The 25,054-nt window shown below is 34.2% G+C and overlaps 1 protein-coding gene across 2 annotated transcripts in view; it reads right to left on the bottom strand.

Moving 5' to 3' along the window:
• LOC124369023 (inositol-pentakisphosphate 2-kinase) overlaps positions 1-22,827 on the bottom strand; it is a 171,027-nt gene extending 148,200 nt beyond the window's left edge. The window contains exon 1 of one of the 2 annotated variants that reach the window (XM_046826687.1): positions 22,758-22,827. The gene's annotated coding sequence lies outside the window, so the exon portion shown is untranslated. Of the gene's footprint in view, positions 1-22,285; positions 22,380-22,757 lie in introns of those variants that run through there. The other variant, XM_046826689.1, reaches the window with a different exon arrangement.
• Positions 22,828-25,054: the final 2,227 nt, after the last annotated feature.

Genomic DNA, 25,054 nt, shown 5'->3' with positions numbered 1-25,054 from the left:
TATGGTATCTCTAACCACACATATACCATACTATACAGGGTGTTCTGAAAAAAGGTGCCCATAAGTCAGGGCGTGATTCCTCACATCAAAATAAGAAAAAAAAGGTCTAATTAACATAGGTCCGAAAATGCTTAGTTACCAAGTTATACAGGGTGAAAGATTTCGTCTGAATTTCAGTTCCCCTGCTGCAACGAAGCCCTACGGGTATTTGTTGGCTGTTAATTAAGATGTACAATTAAGCGTACTTTATGTAAAATGAACTGAAAAATTGAATAAAACCGTTTCCAGACCTGTAGCTACAGTAATTTTTAAGATATGTGACGAAATACGCGAAACTTGGTCCCGAAAAAACAAGTTACATTTAGGTTTGAAGCAGATTTACTATGTTAAATGTACAATAAACACAAAATATTTTTTCAGGGGTACTTGTAGAAAATTTAATTTCGAAGAGAAAGATGTAAAATAAGTCTATAATAGACAAACGCAAACTTTAAAAAATAATCCTTAATTACATAGAAAACGCATGAAAAATATACAAAATCTGTTAAGCTCTCTACAAATGTAATATTGAAATTAAAACTGCTGTTTTATTAAAATATTTGATTTGAGAAACAAAATAATTTCTATTTAAAACATATGTTTTAACAATGTAACATTGTTTATAATAATTTAAATAAACATTACAAGCAGCTATTTTTCCATTGCTCATTAAGTGCGTGTGTTGATCTGTACTTTAATACAAGTTAGTGCGAGTGCCGTTGAAGTTAATTTTTGATAGCTAATAATATCTTATTCATCATGGCAGGTAATATGAATATTATGTACACTAATGGTGAAATGGCAGACATGCATTTAATGTACGGTCTTGCACATTGCAACAGTCGTCAGGCTAGACGACTCTATCAGGAACATTTTCCTCTTAGACAGTTGCCGACTCATAAAATGTTTTCTTCCATTCATAGAAGGCTAAGCGAGACGGGAACCTTTAAATCTGGAAAAGTTGTAGATCAGGACGGCCACGTACAACGTGTACAGCTGAATTGGAGGAGGGCGTGTTGGACGAAATAGAGAATCATCCTGGAAGAAGTACTAGAGAGAACTAGCCTTGGATTTCGGTGTTAGTAATTCAATTGTCTGGAAGATTTTACACGAGCAGCAGTTGCATTCTTATCACTATCAAAGGGTCCAGGCTCTTTTGCCTCGAGATTACTTTCCTCGTGTTCAGCTATGCCAATGGCTTATCCAAAGGTGCAGAAATCCACATTTTTTAAATTACATTATCTTTACTGATGAAGCAAAATTTTCAAGAATGGCTATTCTTAACACCCACAATACTCACATGTGGGCAATTGAAAATCCACGTGCTATTTCAGAGAAACCGTCACCAATATCAGTTTTCTATAAACGTATGGGCTGCTATTCTGGGTGATAAATTTTTTATTAGTTTTTTTACCTGATACGCTCAATGGTGAAAAAATTAATTTACATTTCTTGACGACTAATCTGAATGAGTTACTCGAAGATGTGGCCACTATACACACGCAACAACATGTGGTTCATGCAGGATGGAGCTCCAGCTCATTACACATTACAAGTAAGAGACTTTTTAAATGAAGCATATCCAAACAGATGGATTGGTCGAGGAGCCCCAGTAGCATGGCCTGCAAGGTCACCTGACCTCAATCCTCTAGACTTTTTCTTATGGGGACATTTAAAGACGCTTGTCTACGACTCGCCTGTGGATACCATAGAAGAGTTGCGAATAAGGATTGTTAACGGGATTCAAAGGATACGTGAGACACCTGGGATCTTCGAAAGAGTTCGGCAGTCTATGAGAAGACGGCTGGATGCTTGTATTTTGAATGAGGGGAAACATTTTGAACATCTACTGTGACGTGGTTAGTTTTTTAGGACAAGTGTAACTTTTTTGTTGAATGATAATTCAGATAACTTTTTTTATGTATGAATAATGTATGATTGTTTAAAAATATTTTCTTGATAAAAAATAATAGTAAACTCATTAATTTGTTTTAATAAAACAGCTGTTTTAATTTCAATATTACATTTGTTAGAGAGCTTAACAGATTTTGTCTATTTTTCATGCGTTTTTGTATGTAATTAAGGATTATTTTTTACTTAAGTTTTTCGTTTGTCTATTATAGACTTATTTTACATCTTTCTCTTCGAAATTAAATTTTCTACAAGTACCGTGAAAAAATATTTTGTGTTTATTGTACATTTAAACATAGTAAATCTGCTTCAAACCTAAATGTAACTTGTTTTTCGGGACCAAGTTTCGCGTATTTCGTCACATATCTTAAAAATTAACTGTAGCTACAGGTCTGGAAACGGTTTTATTCAATTTTTCAGTTCATTTTACATAAAGTACGCTTAATTGTACATCTTAATTAACAGCCAACAAATACCCGTAGGGCTTCGTTGCAGCAGGGAACTGAAATTCAGACGAAATCTTTCACCCTGTATAACTTGGTAACTAAGCATTTTTCGGACCTATGTTAATTAGACCTTTTTTTCTTATTTTGATGTGAGGAATCACGCCCTGACTTATGGGCACCTTTTTTCAGAACACCCTGTATATGTACTGTATTATGTGTGGTATACTACGAGTATCTTGAATCCACAGAATAATAAGTTCAAGAATAATTCCTTCTATTAAATCATGTTCAGGTTTGAGTTACGTTATAGGTGTGGTACTGCGAGTGCTTTGCAGCTCACAGCAAACTTTTTATTGTAACCTCATATAATCTCCAATTTTGAGGAAATTCAGGTTAGACTTCAAATAAGTCCTTCTCAATTACAAATATTTGAAAAATAATGAATGTAATTGATTTGCTAAGATTGTTTGTGTTTTTCATTGTTTTGCACATGTAAAATAGGAAATCCCTGTAACATACAAATAAATAATAAATTAACATTAATCAAAATTAGTTAAATGATATTTTATTTATTTTGTAGAGCACTATAACAATTTGGACTACAGTCGCTGTTTTGTCGTAAATTAATTTTTAAACCACCTTCATACTAAAAATTGTAATTTGGATGTTTGCGTTTTCGGAGTATTATATTGAAACAGAACAATCTTAGATATAAGTATCTTAGTGTTCTATTTTTGTTGGCGGATTAGAAATGTGTTTGTAACATAGAGTTGTTCATAAATATATTATTGCCTGAGTAAATGTGAAATTTGAACGTTGAAGTTACGTAGAATACACGAGCTGAGTTGGATATATATTTTACGGCACCACAATAACGAATGCCCACTTACACACACAAACGCTGGAGACAGTAGGCCTAATACAGATGAACAATTTAACAATATTTTTATTGTATATTTGTTATGTGCAAACAGCAGTTATGCTTTTTAAGATACCTCGGAAAGTAGATAAATACGTGCTTATATGAAAGTCTGCTGTGAGAATTCTGCTGGATGTTTTATGTCAAAAACCTTCCTGTAGCCTTCCTCCTCGCGCTTCCCTCAGAAAAACAGGTGGACAATAACCGGGAACTGGTACAGGATCTAGTCCAGACTCCAGGGCACGGCGGCGGCCACCGGCCACCGGCGCCATCTTGGAGATCTGGTGGAAGTGGCCGAACAACTTTTTATCACCCCCATCGGTGCCATCAGTCAACATCCAACAGCCACGGTTTCGGTCAGGTCGCCACATACATGTATGTAGATGTAGGGCAGAGCAGGCGAGATGGGAGGGGAGGAGCGATAATTGACTTCTTGGCCGTTCGTACAGTCAACTACAAACATTTTTGTCGGGGTTTGAGTTACTTACTCTAACCAAACTTCGTCGCTTTTACTGAAGGCCCCCCCCCGGTACTGACATTTACAGACAGTATTTCGGAGAGGACACATTCGGGGATTTGGAGAATGGAAAACTTCATAAATGTTTCTAGATTTGTCCTTAAACGTATTAGTGATTATCATTTTGGAGCATCATCACACTTCCAGTACATGGAGTTAGTCAGTACTTTCTTTAGGTCTTGCTTGAGAAGTAAAAAGCCTGCGCATTATGATACGCAATTCACCACATTAGAAGTAATAGACCGTCTAAAAGTGTGCTTGAATGTTAGCCTCTTTTATTTATGCTAAACAAAAAACTAAATTAAATTCTTTGAATTCAAATGGTCACTACTATTATCTTGTAGAATTTGGGTGAGAATAAAAATGCAACAGACAAGCAATGTTATATAAATTAAACAGTATCTACAATAACAACCCGGCCTGTAATATATACATTTTTAAATACTTAAAAACGGTAAAAATTGCTGTATAAAATAAATGACCTGGTAAATTTTCTAAAAGACTTATTGGTTATGTTGTAAAAGACTTTATGTTGTAAATGTAACATGTGATACATATGTTTACACAGTGGAAAATAGTAGAAGTACTCATTTGTTTAGAAATGAGATATTACAAATCGGCGATCATAACTTATAAACCTCACAAAGCATAATAATAATCCTAATTGCATTATATGTGTTACCCCACACTGATATCCATGTGTAATAATAACAATAGTAGCGATTTTTTTTTTAAAGAGATTGAAATTTACATACTCAAATACAGTGGTGGCACGTGTCTACTAGACAGAACTGGCAGGTCTCAGTGGGTGCAGCAAACGAGAAATACAAATGGCCGTCGCGTCACTCACAAATACAATACGCAACCAACCCACGCCTCAATACGACAGATCTTTTATTGATTTCCATTCGTCGTTTGACACAGTACAACGGCACACAAATAATAACTAATTTAGATATGAACAATGCGACTGTTCTACGGCCATTAACATCGCGCGATACGTACTAATTACACAATTATAATAGAACACTCGTATCTCTAAGTCGGTTTATTCCAGTAGAACACTTACTGTACATCGTGCTACCCGATGGTAGTGTCGTTTAGTAGCAGGCCAGCTAGAATTTAAGTATAATGAACTAATCGACAGCTGGCAGAGTGCCAACTCTCAGATTCAAAACGCAGTAAACTGTTTTCGTTATAATTGTAACAAAATACGCAATTCTATGTGATATACATCGTACATGAAATAGAATGTTAATTTCTTTGTTTATTTAATCGGTAAAAGCTTGCAATAACAGAAATAGGAGTGCGCTAAGGAGGGTCTTGGATTAACAACAATCGATAATCATACCTAGCATATCGTGAGTTTGAGGTGGTATATCTTTATAGATGCTTAACATTTTTGACGCAACTGTTCATTTTGAGGTATATTGTACCGCTGACATCAGCCAGGATGGTGATCCTCACGTCACTTTGGATGCCATAGTAATTGCTATTGATTGTACTGTAAAATATTGCAGCGAAACATTATTTACAGCAATAAAGTACCGAGTACATTTTTTAATTGGGAGGAAGCTTGAGCCCTTTTAAATAAGGCCATGTTGTAGAGGCACAAAATGGCTGCTAACCATTTTCACTGTTAACAGAACGTCTTGTCTTACGGCGACGGAAGCTCCTGTGAGACCGACCAGTGTCAATCTGAATGTCTGCTGTAAGGCGTCTGTCGCAATGAACGAGTTAATTGGAACCTAAAAACCTACTTTTATGTTATTGGTACTTTCATGCATTTGTTAAAAGGCGACCCGCGAGGAATGGATGGCACTATACTGAGTGAGACCGACCAGTGTCAATCTGAATGTATGGTGTAACGCGTCTGTCGCAGTGAACGAGTTAATTGGAACCTAAAAACTTACTGTTATGTTATTCGTACTTTCATGCTTTTGTTAAAAGGCGACCCGTGAGGGATGGATTATCAATACTAAATGTAAACATACGTTACGAAACATTATTTTATATCAATATAAAACTAGTGATATAAAAATGAATTTCGGACGATCCTGAAAACCTGTCCATTGATAGATTGTTAATGTAGGATCACATAAAATTGTTAAAACATTTTCAAGGGGTATATGTACCAATAACAACTTTACTCTAATAAACATGAAAATTGTGGAAACTAAGTTGTACATTAAATAATATAAATTATTTTAGGATTTAAACGTATTGAAAATTATAACATTAATACAGAGAGTATGTTTGCACATTAAAACACAAGTCATGATTATATTTCTTTATTGTTGTTAAGCCATTTCCTGCATCCTGCATGCATTGTAACTTGTAGTTTTGTATAGTGGGCGTTTCACTAAAAGAGCATTATTTTCTTGTTTGTATTTTGGTTGTTGTTTCCATTAGTTCTATACTGGACATAATATAAATAACACTGCAATGTAATTGATGTAAGACGTAGGCAAGGATAATGTATCCGGAAGGTCGACACGTGATACGAAAAGGGTAAAATGTCATCACATCTAAATAACGGATTGAAAGATATTGTCTGTTGTTTGCTGTGTGAACAAAGTACTAGCATACTTTTTCCACGAAACGTTCTGTAGAAGATACATCTTTCGGATCAGTGTGTGTTGGGGGGACTACAAGTGAACATTGAACAATGGACTACAAGTTTGTCTTCACAGCTGGGAATCATCTCCCGCAGTAATTACATTTAAATTGGGAAATTTTTAGTTTCATTCTATTTTCATGCCCTAAAATAGTTTCTTTAGTGATAAACAAGGTAATATCGGATATTATATAACATGGGATATGAAATAGGCTATTCTGGTCGCCATCCACTACTTCTAAGATTAAATATTTAATAGATTTTAGACATTTAATACGAATACGGGATGTAATCTACCTTGTAAGCATGGACTCACTATGCTATGTGTGTGGGGTTCTATAACACTTGCATGTATAATGTTCCTCTGGATCAATAAATAAGGGATGTATTCTACTTTGTAAGCACAGATTCACGCTAACAATGGTTCTCCAATACAGGTACTTGTATGTATAATGATCCTTTGGTTCCAGAAAAACGGGATATACCTTGTAAACATGAACTCAATCTAACAATGGTTCTGTAATACTTGTAAGGTACATTCCTCTGTATCGACAAATACGGGATGTACACTACCTTCTAACCATTGACTCACCCAAAGAAAGTTCTTCAACACTTGTATGTATAACGTTCCTCTGGGTCAATAAATAACGAATGAATTTAACCTTGTAAGCGTTGACTCACTCTAACAATAGTTCTATAACATTTGTATGCATAATGATCCTAGGGTTCGATAAATACGAGCTATCTTGTATGCATAGATTCACTCTAATAATGGTTGTGCAGTCCTTGTATGTATAATGTTTCGATACATACCTTGAAAGCATGGACTCACTCTAACAATGGTTCTGTAACATTTGTATGTATAATGATCCTAGGGTTCGATAAATACGAGCTATCTTGTATGCATAGATTCACTCTAATAATGGTTGTGCAGTCCTTGTATGTATAATGTTTCGATACATACCTTGAAAGCATGGACTCACTCTAACAATGGTTCTGTAACATTTGTATGTATAATGATCCTAGGGTTCGATAAATACGAGCTATCTTGTATGCATAGATTCACTCTAATAATGGTTGTGCAGTCCTTGTATGTATAATGTTTCGATACATACGGCTACCTTGAAAGCATGGACTCACTCTAACAATGGTTCTGTAACACATGTATGTATAATGATCCTAGGGTTCGATAAATACGAGCTATCTTGTATGCATAGATTCACTCTAATAATGGTTGTGCAGTCCTTGTATGTATAATGTTTCGATACATACCTTGAAAGCATGGACTCACTCTAACAATGGTTCTGTAACACATGTATGTATAATGATCCTAGGGTTCGATAAATACGAGCTATCTTGTATGCATAGATTCACTCTAATAATGGTTGTGCAGTCCTTGTATGTATAATGTTTCGATACATACCTTGAAAGCATGGACTCACTCTAACAATGGTTCTGTAACACATGTATGTATAATGATCCTAGGGTTCGATAAATACGAGCTATCTTGTATGCATAGATTCACTCTAATAATGGTTGTGCAGTCCTTGTATGTATAATGTTTCGATACATACGGCTACCTTGTAAGCATGGCCGCACTCTAACAATGGATCTGTAATACTTATATATAAAATGTATGTAAGCATTGACTCGACCTTACAATAGTTCTGTGAACCTTGTATGCATAACGTTTCTCTGGTTCGATAAATACTTGATGTTTCTACCTTGTAAGCATGGACTCAATCTAAAACTAGGTCCATAATACTTGTATGTATAATGCTCCTCTGGATCTATAAATAAGAGATGGACTCTACCGTCTAAAAATGGACTCACTCTAACAATGGTTCAGTAATACTTAATTTTTTAAGGAAATGCCGATCCTTTTTTATGCCTTAATTCTGCTTGTCCTCATGAGCCACTGGCCTGTGCGAGGATTTTATCAAACAGAATAAGGGGGGGGGAGTCGATACAGTACAAGGTCGATTGTACTGATAAAAAGTGCAACGGGTACAGACAGGATTAGAACCTGCGCTATCTCTAACTCAGACTCAAAGTCCAACGTCTTACATCGCTCCGCTATCGACACTTGCTTGGCTATCATTATATGTATAATGTTCCTTTGGTTTGACAAATACTGTATGTATTCTACCTTGTAAGCATGGCCTCACTCTATCAGTAGTTCTGTAACACTTGTATGTGTAATGTTCCTCCAGTTTAACAAATACATGATGAACACTTCCTTGTTAGCATGACCTCAAACTAATAATGTTTCTGTAATCCTTATATGTATACGTTCCTCTGTATCGCCAAATACGAAATGTACACTATTTTATAAGCATTTGCTCACTCGAAAATGGTTATGTAACACTTGGATGTATAATGATCATCTGGGTCAATAAATAAGGGATGTATTTTACTTTGTAAGCATAGACTCTCACTAACAATGGTTATGTAATCCTTTATGTATAACGCTTTACTGTATCGACAAATACGGGTTGCAGTCTACCTTTTAAGCAAAGCCTCGCACTAACAATGGTTCTCGTACACTTTTATGTATAATGATTCTCTGGTTCGACAAATACGGTATGTATTCTACTTTGTAAGCATAGACTCACTCTAAGAATGGTTCTATACTCGTAACACTTGAATGAATAAAGATCTACTGGTTCAAAAATACAGGCTATCTTTTGAGCATGAACTCATTCTAACAATGGTTCTCTAATACTTGTATGTACAGTGGTTCCTCTACAGGGTGACAATTAAGTCTGGAACCTCTTTTTTTAATTTTTAAACCACAATATAAAAAAATACCAAAGTTCACACGTGCTTACTGGTGATAGTAACGCACACATCTGCCCAATTACCGACCAGATAATCCCTTTGGGGGACGGTCCACAAGGAGTCAGACAAAATTCTTAAATAGCAGCATAGGTCAAGTTTGGTATCAAATAAAGGCCTTACTTAGCAGAGTACAATGCCGCAAACCGGACTTCAAAAGGTAAGTAAGCACGTGTGAACTTTGGTATTTTTTTATATTGTGGTTTAAAAATTAAAAAAAGAGGTTCCAGACTTAATTGTCACCCTGTATATAGACAAATACGGGAAGTATACTACCATTGTACGCATACACTCACTTTAATAATGATTCTGTAACACTTGTATGTATAATGTTCCTCTAGTTCGATAAATACGGTATATATTCTACCTTGTAAACATGGCCTCACTCTAACAATGGTTCTCTAATACTTGTATGTAAGATGTTCCTCTAGTTGTCCTCATGGGCCACTGGCCTGTGCGAGGATTTTATCAAACAGAATAAGGGGGAGAGTAGATACAGTACTAGGTCGTTGGTACTGATAAAAAGTGCAACGGTTACAGACAGGATGCGAACCTGTACTATCTCTAACTCAGACTCAAAGTCCTTAGATCGCTCGGCTATCGGCATTTGCTTGGCTATCATTGTATGTTCGATAAATATGGGATGTACTCTACTTATAAGCATGGACTCTCACAATGGTTCTGTAATACTCGTATGTGTAAAGCTCCTCTGGTTTAACAAATAGGGAATATATTCTACCTTTTAAGCATGCACTCGCTGTAACAATGGTTCTGTAATACTCGTATGTGTAAAGCTCCTCTGGTTTAACAAATAGGGAATATATTCTACCTTTTAAGCATGCACTCGCTGTAACAATGGTTCTGTAATACTCGTATGTGTAAAGCTCCTCTGGTTTAACAAATAGGGAATATATTCTACCTTTTAAGCATGCACTCGCTGTAACAATGGTTCTGTAATACTCGTATGTGTAAAGCTCCTCTGGTTTAACAAATAGGGAATATATTCTACCTTTTAAGCATGCACTCGCTGTAACAATGGTTCTGTAATACTCGTATGTGTAAAGCTCCTCTGGTTTAACAAATAGGGAATATATTCTACCTTTTAAGCATGCACTCGCTGTAACAATGGTTCTGTAATACTCGTATGTGTAAAGCTCCTCTGGTTTAACAAATAGGGAATATATTCTACCTTTTAAGCATGCACTCGCTGTAACAATGGTTCTGTAATACTCGTATGTGTAAAGCTCCTCTGGTTTAACAAATAGGGAATATATTCTACCTTTTAAGCATGCACTCGCTGTAACAATGGTTCTGTAATACTCGTATGTGTAAAGCTCCTCTGGTTTAACAAATAGGGAATATATTCTACCTTTTAAGCATGCACTCGCTGTAACAATGGTTCTGTAATACTCGTATGTGTAAAGCTCCTCTGGTTTAACAAATAGGGAATATATTCTACCTTTTAAGCATGCACTCGCTGTAACAATGGTTCTGTAATACTCGTATGTGTAAAGCTCCTCTGGTTTAACAAATAGGGAATATATTCTACCTTTTAAGCATGCACTCGCTGTAACAATGGTTCTGTAATACTCGTATGTGTAAAGCTCCTCTGGTTTAACAAATAGGGAATATATTCTACCTTTTAAGCATGCACTCGCTGTAACAATGGTTCTGTAATACTCGTATGTGTAAAGCTCCTCTGGTTTAACAAATAGGGAATATATTCTACCTTTTAAGCATGCACTCGCTGTAACAATGGTTCTGTAATACTCGTATGTGTAAAGCTCCTCTGGTTTAACAAATAGGGAATATATTCTACCTTTTAAGCATGCACTCGCTCTAACAATGGTTTTGTAATACTTGTATGTATAATGTTCGTCTGAGAAGTGTGCAATTAATAAATGGTTTTGAATAAAGGCTCTGAATTGGGTCGTGTCACGACATTACATTTTTTATGTCGCTTATTCTTGTGGCCAGTTGTCCAGTTTTTTCCAGTGTTGGGTTTAGGTTTTAGAACATCCCCCCAACGACAAAAATACGTCCTGATTTATTACTTCCCAGTAAGTGATGCGATGTACATTTTATACATTCCTGAACTTATATAATGCTGGCGTACTATTTAATATTTATCAGATAGCTTCTGCTGGGTTGGCTCGTTCTTTTTAACTCTTCGTTCCTGGATAAGCGAAGGCCGCCAATCCTGTCATAGACCTGTAGCTGGCAGAATGGTGAAGGCTACGGAGAACTAGGGTTGAACGTACGAATCATTAGCTACAAATTTATAGCTTGTTATCTAATTGTTTAAATGATTTAAAATAATAATGCGGAACTCGACATGTGTAACTTGAGTCTTCCACTTTTACTAACAATTTTAAAATTATTTCTCGTTTTAGTGAGGAAAATTATAGATTTATTTCAAAATGGTTTTTAAGGATAATAGGATTTTGGACATTAGCCATCAATAACTGTTAAAAAATAGAAGACTAGGTTTCAAGGATTGGAATATATCATCTTTTTCAGTGTCAAAATAATCTGTTTCCTCATGTTTTTTAAAAGTTGAAGAAGAGGATGGATTCCAATCCTCAAAACATAACATTCTTTTTGCAACATATAACAAAATACATAAGTCCATAATATTTCTGTTATCATTTTATAAGCTTATTATCAAAAGTGCTGATTAAGCTAACCGTCTTAGTGATTTTGATTTAAAGATTCATTTTTTTACTCCGTCTAATTTTTATTACTTGAATAATTTTAATTGGCTTTCACCACCATATATGTAGATTTTGATTTCGAAATAATGTTGTAAAATTGTTTTAAATATTTAAATTTGATTGTAATGCCTCAATTAATTAGCTTCTTTCAACTATGCATAGATTTTGATTTCAAAATAATGTTGTAAAATTGTTTTAAACATTTAAATTTGATTTTAATGCCTAAATTAATTAGCTTCTCTCAACTATGTACTTTTTTTAGTTTAGAATAGTTTACCTTGCGTTAGTAAAATACCAACTTAAGACCTCTACATAGCAAAGTATGCATTTTAAAATAAACACATGATTTATGAGTGGTTATCACATCAATTATTGAGTTAACTGCAGTATCACCCATTGATGGTATGAAAACACCCATTTGTAAATGATAGAAAGGTGACTGAAGCACATATTATGCCGGTGGCATATACATAAAGAACGACTTGATTATAAACTTCAAAAGGTGTAAAGCTGAAATCATTGACGCGGGGACTAAAATGTCAAATTCTTACGTTAGCGACGCAAGAAAGAAGTAGATTCAAATTTCTTGTATTTGCAAATAAACAATCACTGTTCAGAAACCATCGAAAAGTGTACAGTATCAATACGGTTGTTTGCATAGTAAGCTAACCATGGTAACAAACATTTGATTTTATATCAGTAATATTTATTTAGACGATTATTGCTTAGGATTCTTGTTAAGATTACTAAAAATCGAAAAAGAATTTAATATAGGATTCATAAAAGGTTATAAATAGCCTTTAAATTAATTATGTGATAATTTAAAACTATGACTCCAACAATTTGTCTAAAACTTCTTTTCTCCTATGAAAACTGACCACGCAATTACAATTTAATATGATAAAAATATTAGACCTATTTAGTAACTATTTACACTTGTCATGTAGTTACACCAATTTCATAAAATATTCTTTCATGTTTTCCAAACTATAAATGTGTACAAGATCTACAAGCTTTAATAGTTACGAAATCTCTATCAGGAGCTCACCAATGCTATGTGGTTGTACTTAAAGTTTTGATAAACTAATATTAGTGTGAAGAATGGTGAAATTTTCTCCTAAATTATAAACGGCAGATGATATGCAGTTAAGATTCGCAAATTCAAGACATTAAATTTACCTACGGTAAATCTGGCATAAATTACATTTTCTCTGGACTGCTTTAATGAGCACGAAGGATGTTAAATGAATAATTGCTCTGATTATTAGCACTAAACGTTTTGGCCACCACGTCGCTGATTGTAGCTTTTTCAACAGTATTTCGTGTGTCCATAGTCGAGTACCTTATTGATTAATCGCCCTATGGCAAAAAACTGTTTTACGTTCAAGTCTAACTATGGAGATTTCGATCATCTTGGAATAAAGTTTCCAATTTCAAATCTACACCTTCTCCATCCAAGGACAACTTTACAAAGTTTAATTTCATCAAAGAGCTTAGAGCAGACTTCCCATGCCACAGACACATGATCTCAATGTACCCGCCCTAGAATAACTTTCATTACCCACGCTCCCAAAGCCAGTCAACTTGATGCGTATGTTATGTTTAGATGATGATACTTACGAGCTGAGGTTATTATAGAGAAGACTGGGCGAACAATGGCATGGTGACATACCTTAATGTTATCATTGCTGGCATTCAATTTGTGGCATTTTAAACCATGACAAATGATAAGTGTAATATTCTTTTATGTGTGTCAAAAGTTGATCACCCGAATGAAGTATTGATAAAAAAAAACCCCGAGAACGAAGAAATTCCCGTACTATTGGCAGCTGGATACGGGAGAGCAAAAAGACGTAGAAACATGGAACCGGTTTCCGGGATTTTTTATACCGGTGCAATAGTAGAGTAGCCGGAGTGGATAGCCCTGAACTTGCTACGTCACGGGCCACCGACGGCCGAGTACAATTGTGCGCATGCGCAACTGTCTGCAACAGCTGAGTTGGTGCGCTTGCCCTACACCACGGGTTTTATTGGAGTTGCACTTTGCTTGTCACTACACGCAGCATCATTCAACGTAGCAGCTTCCAGCGTTATCTTCACGGATACACATGGCGGTAGAAGCGCCGAGTTGTGTGACAGAACTGCAGTGCAGACGTCAGTAACTTCGCCGCACTTATAGTTCGTCCAAACTGATCTGGAAATCGGAAATTAAAAGAATTTAAAATAGGTAACATTGCAAACCCGATCATACTTTGCCGTTCTAGCAAAATGTAAGCAATATGCAGGCCTCCTTAATGTTCCATTATTGTGCGAAATTCAGAATTATACGATAAACTCATTCTCAGCTCGCCAGTTTTTGCATAGGAGGCACAGGAGATGTGTTTAATTCAGATATAATTAATTAATTAGGAGGATTGCGTTCATTATGCGATCACAGTGAGAAGAGTCAGTTTTCTAAAATTAATGAATAAAAATGTATAAAAGTTGTGCACAATTATTTCAACCTGAAATGATAATGAAGGTTTTTCTTTTGTATCTAAAATTTGTTCTTAGGAAGGCAACTGAAACCGTCCACCCACCACAGTTACGCAGTTCCCATGTTGCTCTGACACTTCTAAGGCCACTCCGACGAAACGGCTACAATAGGGTAACTAGACAACTTCAATTACCGTGTGCTAAATAGATGTAGATTTCGCTGATATATGTATAAAAATTAAATGACGATATCATAAAGTTCGATAACAATTAGTTTACACATGATTAAAACCTACACTTGTGTTTGCCACTCTCAACAGTGCGCTTAGCTTAACCTCACCGTTCAGTAGGCTCAAGGGGGGAGGAGAGGGGGGGAGAAGGAACCGAGTACCGAAAGTCTTTACCGAACTGAATATAACTGACTAATGGCAACATCACTGCCCTTAGACATAAAGGGGGGGGGGAGGAAACCGTGTGGCAAAAGTCTTCACCAAACTGACTATAACGAACTGACTAAGAGCAATATCGCTGCTCTTGGACATAAAGGGGGGGGGGACTGAGTGCCAAAAGTCTTCACCAAACTGACTATAACGAACTGACTAAGAGCAATATCGCTGCTCTTGGACATAAAGGGGGGGGGGACTGAGTGCCAAAAGTCTTCACCAAACTGACTATAACGAACTGACTAAGAGCAACATCGCTGCTCCTGGACATAAGGGGGGGGGGGAAACCAAGTGCTGAAAGTCTTTACCGAACTGACTATAACTAACTGACTAAGTGCAACATCGCTGCCCTTGGACATAAAGGGGGGAAACCAAGTGCTGAAAGTCTTTACCGAACTGATTATAACTAACTGACTTATGGCAACATCACTGCCATTAGTCAGTTAGTTATAGTCAAGTCAGATTTTGCTTTATCAATGTTGTAAGCCTTCTAAAACATTTTTAAAACAGGTAAACCTGCATCATTAATGATTTTTTTTCTTAATCACAAACTGCTGGATTTTATATAAATTATTTATATAAATTTAGATTATGGAGTAATCTAAATTTAAAAAAAGAAACTATTAGCTTATATACAAGGATTTTGAATAACTGTGACATTTTAACCCAAAATTTAATAGTTTCTTATGTAGTCTCTAATTCAATTGATATTTTACTGAATACAAAATCAAAGAGATGGTTTAAAGTCATAAGTTCATGGATACGAAATTGTTGGTATTATTCATAAATCAAATTTCACAATTTATAAACCAATTTTTACAATTCTTCTTGCATGCTGATTCTGAATTTATGGTTGGTTTTTATCCCGTAAATAAAAAAATCAGAACTCCGTTTAATTCATATGTTGATAGACCAGCTTAGGAATTTTGTATTATCTCAATGAAAACCTACAGAAAAAATTAACTTCTTCTATATATTTTATGTTTAATAAAGGTTAGCTCTGACAGGATACTCACTTGTTTATATTATATTAGAAATTGTATTGTAGTTATTATTTTCAGCACAATTTACAAACATATGAACAGAAAGGGTTTTAAAGAGTCATAATGTTTCTCAAACCGAATTACAAAACTTATTAATATAACTACTTTAGAAGTAACTTTTTTATATACAAGATGAAGTTTTTATTCAGTTTTGGTTTAAAAGTTCTTTCATTATTTGATAGATCATAAGATAGGAGTTGTAATTTGGAAAATTTCAGTTGCCTTTCACCAATCAGGTAAAAAACAACATCATATGTTTATGGTGGAAAGTGTTTCTGGCAAGAAATTTTCAGAATAATTTGTCATCCTGCTAAAATAACTGTCAAGAGAAAAAGGGTAAAATAAATAATACTATTTTAAAACCAACCCAAATTAGTGTTATGAACATTGAACAAAGATTTGGATTTTAATTTCATTATTTGGGGGCATTATTATTTTAAATCTTGTATTATGTTATATTACCAGTTTAAAAGAATGATATTTAAATTATTGTGTATTTATATTAAGATTAAGGAAATATGTAAGTATCATCTAAATTTTCCGGTTCACATGTTTAAAAGTTGCATACACAATTAAATTCATGAAATATTTCTGCCATGCTGCGGAGAGCCTTCTTCAGCCAACAGAAGTTAAACCAAAACTACCAATTAATTATACAAAACTGTCCGCAGGCAAGTTTAAAGGGACAGAGTTTTATTTTGATTGTCTGAAGCTTAACTAACTAACAACCAACTATATATGATGAATACAGCTTCTTTAAAACAGACCGCCAGCTTTCTGACAATTTCATCCTATCTTCTTTCTTGATTGATTCAAAGGTTTCTTTCATTATCCTATGACAATAGTCAGAAAGTTTTGTACTTCTTTTATTTTGTCAAATTCTATTGCATGTGTAGTTTAGAAATTGTGTTCTGCTGTGGCCAATATTTCCTGTGGGAGTCCACAAAAATTCTTTGTAGAAGTGGTTTAAACTACATTGGGGGATAAACACTTAATGTAACGAATAACTGAAGACAAAAATACAATAATTAAGACACACAAATCTGCCATAGCGGAATAAAGTTTCCAAACCAAAGATGCATTATAATTTTACAAAATAATAGTAGTACAAAACTTCCAATCAATTCTTTAAGGATAATAAGTGAAACAGTACAAATAATCAAAAAAGAATATAGAGACAAATTGTGGAAATGGTTAGTCTGCTAAAGAAGCCATAATGATCATAATTGGTCATTGGGTAGTTAAGCATCAGTCTATTATGATAAAACTCTGTTCATATCAACTCATCTATATAGACAGATGCACATTATTAGCAGTTTCATTTAACATTTTTGACTTGATTACTCTTAATGTGAGGTCAAAACCTTTCTATAATTTATTGTATAAGCAATATTTTGACACAGTTTTAACAGGAAAACTTAGATGACAGGCTGTATGAAAGAAACTTAGATGTCATAGTTATCACAGCAACCACGTAATCTTAAGAACTAAGGTAATAAATAGGTAGTAGTATATGAATAAATTTCAAAATACTGTTTTAAAGGATGTTTAAATAAAAGGAGTCTAAATATTTGTTTTAAGGTTAAATTGTTTACGTCAAAGAAATTAAACTGATATTTTTAACTATTAGTTGATAGCTTTGAGTTGATGGTGTCTGATGTTTTAATGATGGCTTACTATGGATTAATATTTCCACAACTGTTGTACGGAATTTCTCTGTGGGGTAGTTGTGCCATATCAAACTTGAAAAGAGTATTCAGACTGCAGAAAAAAGCTGTTTGAAACATCGCAAAATTGAACAACAGAGGGTCAAGTTGAAGTGCCTTCAGGGAGCTCAACTTGCTAACTCTACCCAGCTTGTATATTTTAGAGACTTCATTTTACTGTTGATTTCAATGTATATTGACACAGGGCATATACAGAGATACGAGACAAGATCTCGGAAGCGCTTTCGAGCCTGACAGCACAGAACAGCGGCATTTGAACGCCTCCCTTCTCAAGCTAGGATCAAATTCATTAACAATCTCCCTGAAACACTAAATTTGAAAACAAATAAAAAAAATTAAAACACTACCTGGTATCTTGTGCTTTTTACTCAGTTGGCGAGTTCATGGAGCACACTTGGGATTTATATTCATGGCGGTGTTGCAATCCTGGGGGTTGATCCCACAAATTTTGAATTTTGTTTCTTTGTATGTGTATGAATGTGTGCCTGTGGGCAGCGGTATGGAAAGTCGAGTGAATGGATTTCATTTTTAAGATAAATACTGTAAAAAATTGGTATTATTGACTATTGCCATACAATGTAATATATATTGTCAATGCAATAGATAAATTCTATTCTATTCTATAAGTGTATCACCAGAGTAGATATCAAAAAGGATACTTGACTGTTTTTGAGGCATTTGCCAACTTGTCCCATGTAAAAAAATAATACCAGTGGTACTTCCCTGAAGACAATTTTTACATATAGATCTTTCCCTCATGCTGAACTCCTTTGGAGCCACATTAAGAGATTAGTAATTACAGAAAAATGTCTTTTAACTTACTTACTATAGAGTAATGATGGTATGTGAAAGAATTACATCATTCAATGAGGTTTTAAACAAAGAAAACAAACACAAACAAAGTGACAGTAACAATTAAAATCTGTGGGATTATTAAGTGACAGTATGGTTGACACATTGAATTTCAAGTTATGAATTTGCTAACATGGTGGCTGCATCACCAAATCTAACAAGAGAATTCTTCAACCATGAAAGTAAACATTAATTGTCATGCACAAATTGTTATTATTTTGGTAAACTCAAATCGCAGAAAATGCAATTAGAGGGACAGGGATATGGATACATTTTCTAATCCTAACCCCTTAAATAACTAGCCCTAAAATATTGGAAGTTGCAGTGGAAGTCTTCATACAGAGGTGTTTGAAGAGGCCATATTCCAAGGATTACTTATTGGTGTCATATAATGCAGTGCTTACAAACATTATATGCCCAAATACCGATTCGGATTCTTCTTATATTTCTATTCCTGACAAACTTGGAAGTTAGCATCATGAATGTACAAAATAATTTATCATTTTATTTCAATCCCTTTTATTTATTAAAAATTATATAAGCATAAAACAAAGAAATATGAAATCCCTAGAGGGAACCCTAGTCCATTACCATGTATGGTCATCTGGAAAAAGTCTCTAGACACATTTTTTGGGAGGGTGTCTGGGGGAATGGTTTTGCTGAAAGAATGCTACTAAAGCTAGTAGATAACACAGGAGAGGAAATATCTGCTACTGCTTCCTATACAACATCTGCCACACCCACCCAGGTTCTTTACTGCACAAAACACATCCATATCAAATAATACATAGAAATACTCTTGAATGTAAGAGTCTGCTCAAGAAGAATAATCATTTAGGGAGTAAATTTTTGAGTAATCTCATCTGGATGTGTTTTATCAATGAATAATTTTCATTGCAAATACTCTGACATTTCAGGCATTCACCTCATAAGGACACACTAACCATAAGGGGGTTGTCAGGTAAGGATGAATTTGGGGAATAACAGTAGTACATGGAGGAATCCAAACCTCCTTAGAGGACATCTCTAAATTGTTAAACATCCCTTAAATTTTCAGTGCTGACTGATAAAAGAGGGTCTTATGGATGCCTCCTGACCCCTACTGTCACAATATGTACTCATCAGCCCTCACCTAGGAGATAGGTGCAGATTTAGCAAAACTGCAGGAACAGAGATTAACTAAAGCTCACAAAAATTCATGCTCACAAAACAGCTGAATCTAATATGTGGTAAATGACAATTTAAAATTTTTAACCACCATTACACTAAGAAAACCAGCCAACCGGCAAAACCTAAATATATCTAATTACTTCCAAGAGGTACGGAAGATAGGAATAAAACTCCAAGGTCTCTGATTGTAAAGCTACATGACTAACATGAAAACTTTAGCCTAGAAGAGAACGGTGACCTTCTTAGCTGTTTCCTCATGAACCATGTGCCGGCGTGGGAATCGTATCAAACAGAATAAGGACAATAGTCAGTACATTGTTACATGAACAGTTTATAAAAACAGCTACGGTAACAAACGAGAACCTGTATTATCTCTTACTCAGAACCAAAGTGCAAAACTTGGATCTCCTAATCACTTGCTTTCTTAAATGTTGTTAAAATTATGATAACTGTTAACAGCTACAGATGGGCAAACCCAGAAAACCAATTTATTTTAATACTGGTGTATACATAAAAAAATTATTGTTTTGGATGTTATAGAAAAGCATTTCAGCCCTTGCAACAATAACAAAATAAGATAAAACTAAAATATTGATCTACAATATACCTACAACAAATATAATATATAGGATTTTAAAATTCTCTGTTGCTCTCTATCTTACTTCTGATTTAAAGTATTATTAAAGTGGGTTTTTTGGAGGGTGAAGATGAGAGTAAATAATTTCTTCAAAGTGACAGTTCAAAATTATTGTAGTGACAAGCCATTTTTTAGTGAATTTACTCTTTCTGAAGAAGTAATTTTTTTAACCAGTTTCAGGGTATAGGCAAAATTTTCTATATATAGGCCATGTACTTTATTTTAAATGTATGTGAATAGTGTTGGTTGTGTTGACATGTGTGTTTAACTCCTTTGATATTTCCCCACACTTTGATTTAATTATGAAGAATACATTTTAATTTTAAAACATACACTTGTGTTTATATGATTCCTTAAAGTGACCTACCAATAAAAATATATGGAAATTAAATACAGAAGAAAAGGTGAGTTAACAAACTCTACCCTTGATCAGTAGTAATGATAATTGACTGAAGTATAGTTCTGGAATTAGCTTAGTAGCTCGCTAACCAGCGTACAGGTTTCAAACAGTCGAAGATTTAATAACGACAAATCACAGATTTAAATGTTTCAAATTTTCTTAACTGTGAATAAGTAACAGTTCGGAGATTTATTTCTCACCATTACAGAGACTTATTTAGCACCTTATTCAATTCTCCTTCCACTATATAGGCTATACTAGACAAATTAGAATGTTATGACCTAGAAAATCAATGTCATTTATCTTATTTCTGGTATTTGATGGTTTCAAACCTAGGAAAGATCTCTTCCATTTGTCAATAGTGTTATCAACCTTGTGAACATGTGCTCAGTTTTGTATTTCTTATAGTGTGAATTATAAATGTATCAACATACATGAAGAACCATTGGAAATATTAGAAAAGATATCCTAGGGTTAGCTGTTATATATTGTCTTTTTAGGTGTTTATGCAATGACATTATCGGTTGTTGACATTCAGTATTTTTTATGTCACACCATTTTAGTATAGTTTGGTTACCAAGAAGTATATGAATACTGTTTCAGCTGGTATTTTATTAATATTATACTGTTTTGTATTATATGTAGTACTAGATATGATTTTTTTCTATGTATTTATATTTTTGACCACATAACATTTTATATTTAGTGGGTATCTTCAATCTTGTCCTAAAAATTAGTGCATGTTTAAAATATAGTCCTCTTCCATATTTGAAAATATTTCAACACCTTTGTATTGTAAAATATTATGAATAGCTTATGTGTATTTTTGTGTACATACTTATGTATAATTCGTACAATCATTTATCCTGTAGTAAACCATGGTCTTAACGCCAGTTATGCAATGTTGGATAGTGCACAAAATTTATAAAAAATTTGGATAAAAGTAAAATACAATAACAATGTTACGTTAAAAAAATGTATATTTTAAATAAATATTTATATTTTAAACAATGTGTTTAATACAAAATATACCCAGTTAATAATTGAATTTAAAGAGTTGTTATTGCCTGCAACAAATTTGTTTCAGATCTTAATTTAAGTTTCTGTAGAAAAATATAAACAATTTAGCTATGGTTAACATAAAAACAATTACAAACTGTACATTATATTAAATTATAAACTGTAGCATGGAGGGAACAACATTATTTTATACAATTATTATTTATATATTTTTAAAAAACCCCATAAACATGCGCTTTAGAACAAAATAATAATTTGATACATTGTCCCTCTTAAGCAATTTTAGATTTTAGCGGGAATTTTAATCCTAACTTTTGAGATATATTATTATGGCCAAGTACATACCCCATGATTTCTAAATTAATAAATCTGTATCAAAATAGAAATATTTTACTACAGTGTAATGAGCCATACCCCATAAAATACAATTCTTTAAATCAAGATATTTATTCTGGACTTAGAATTCAGTACCTTGTGATAATTGATATAAGTTTGGTTAAATGTGTCTGATACTTACAAGGTCAATACAACCAAATCCCATGAAGACACCTAAATACACTTATAACAGACAATCAAGTTGTACACTTCAGTGAGAATATAGCTCAGGAGGTTACTAAAATGGGTGAAGGACTTACAGGTAGACCATTGCCATTCTGTTCCTGCACTATGGTCAATATGGTTAACCTGGTAACATAGCTTTGACAGCATTTCTTGTTAACATTCAATTAATGATACAATTCCGTCTGAAATATAACTGTATACATTATTAAATTTTTGTAAGGTGTGATTGGCGAGATGAAACAATTCTAAATTGATGAAATATATCAGTTGTCATAATATAACCTCAAAATTCGTGTAAATGATATCATTATTTTAACAACATTACTAGCGATATATGTATGATTAGTTATCAAATCCAGAAAAAGCACTATGTAAATGATCAAAACCACTACTACTGTGATAAAATAATAAATTTAATAATAACTAACCATAAAGAAGTGTGAGAAGGATTACACTGTCAAATCACACAAACAAGATACACTTGCCGCCCAAGAGTCTACATACAGAACAGGAGGGAAAGATATATAAATGTTGTAGTATAATATTGCGATAATGAACTTTTTATTGCAAGGGAGTTTTCGATCAATTCTCTTTATCGATATAAACAGTTTTAATATTTATTTGTCATTTTTCTAGTTAATATATCAAAAGTCCAAGTTTAGTAATTTTAATACAGTCTTGATTGAATATAATATACTGCAAAATTAATTATTTAAATTGAAGCAACTTTACTTTTTTACTCATTTCCCCGCCATTCAGATTCCTTCAGGGGAAAAAAGGTTGCCTAAATGCGGTTTTAGATATTCACCTAGGGATAACGAAGAGCACAACTTTTACAGTTTTAAACGATGGACAGAAGAAAGAAGAGCCAGGGGTGTGCTGGTGCAAGCTGTTCTGGTGCCCTAAGACAAATAAAATTTTGCTGCTCCCATCACAACCTCTATCGCTCACCCTCCGATATATAGGTAATAATATAATACCGATAAACATGATTGTAGGTTTTCCCATACGAACATTTTTAATATAAACTATAAAAAATTAATATTAACATATAATACTATTTGATAATATTAATTTTAACAATTCATTAGGATTGAGACAACAAGAACTAAATTTCGCGAGTGAAACATTTATGGGTTTGAGAAGATTTATGTTTATAAAGCAGTTTTAAACATCAGCCCCATGTTAAAAGTGAAGGATCAGAACCTAAATCACAGATACCATTACAAATCCTAATCAGTTCCAGCATGGAATCTGACAGTTTGTTTTTGATGATGGAAGGATTGTGAAGGAAACAGGACTTTTTTCCCGAAATTTGTCATCGTTCAGTGATAAAAAAAATCATGTATGCATCATTTTGCTATTGGTCTCTGGTTAGTCGTAGATGGTTGGTCGGCGAATGCAGACCTATTGTGACCTGTATTCTGTAGTTCAGTTTTAATAATTAGTGTTGTGTTTAGTTTCTTATTAAGTGCACGTTTTAGAGTTAGTGACGTTAACAAACAATATGGTGGTTGTGATTCCTGGCTTACACATGTCACAACGCCCTGGTATGATTTGTCTATTTTAATCTAGTTTGTAATAATTATGTGTTAGGTTAGTTATTTACGTGAAGAAGAGATCGCATTGCAGATCTCGAAACGTAGTATACTGATATTTTTGTATCACTGAACGATGGCAAATGTCCGGAAAAAGCCCTGAATTTGCCATTTTTCTGAAGTTAACACCTTTACTGCGGCTCTATAGTAAGTGATCTTATAGTAGTTTTAAGATTTTACTATTAGTACTATTAGTACGGCTAATAGTAGTTTTAACACCGCACCATGCAATAAAGCGTCTGCTTCAGTCAACGCGCTAAGAGCCCTCAGTCAAAGACGGCCACGAAGTAAAATTTCATTTTCCCAACAACATGTTATAGTTTCAACAGTAAGCCTATTCCACACTGCACATGGTTGGACGTTATACTGTTTAAACACATAGTTTCCTTTATCAAATGTGACCGTTATGAATGAAGGGCCACGCGCAACGCCTGCTATACTAGACACGCGTGTCTACCAGTCGCACGCGTGATCTTTTGGAAACGAGCGGTCAGCTCAATTCAATTATTTTATTGACAGAGACATTACACAACGAATAGTAATCGTTATAATCATGCGTTTAAAATTTTAAACTCACTACATTAAAGCACTAGTCAAACGTACAATATTCCCAAATTTAGAGCCGGTTGAGTTATCTGATTATTAAATGTTTGGGATGCTAAAAAGTGTTTAAATGAGTTTATAACATCTTGGGCATTGGGACTTTCTGTATTGAATTTGGCAAATTGTTGATAAAATTAATCCTACCTGTGAGAGTAAGTGCTCCTAAACTTCCTTCCAGTTTGGTAGTGTCTCTCATCTTGACATGTCTCGGCCTCTCGTCAAGGCACATTCAGGCATACAAAATAACGTTTCCTCCAAAATGTACATACTAGGTAGAGTCAATATTTGTAACTTGAACGCTACCTAGCAAGATTTTCTGAACTTAACTCAATTATGCAATCATCCAAATCGCTTGTTTTTGCTCCAGCACTGTTCTCTGTTTTGTATCTGAGCTGAGTGGTTGATTCTGTGAATCTTTGAGGAGCACCTAATTAACGAATTACGTTATTTGGATCTCTACTAGAGTTGACATCTTTTCAAATATTGACCGTAAAAACATGACCTCTAAATCATCGCAACAATCG

Source organism: Homalodisca vitripennis, chromosome X (genome assembly GCF_021130785.1).
Source record: "Homalodisca vitripennis isolate AUS2020 chromosome X, UT_GWSS_2.1, whole genome shotgun sequence".
In the NCBI taxonomy this organism is placed as follows: Eukaryota; Metazoa; Arthropoda; class Insecta; order Hemiptera; family Cicadellidae; genus Homalodisca; species Homalodisca vitripennis.
Note: the sequence above shows the minus strand (reverse complement) of the source record. Positions and strands in the feature narration are given on the sequence as shown.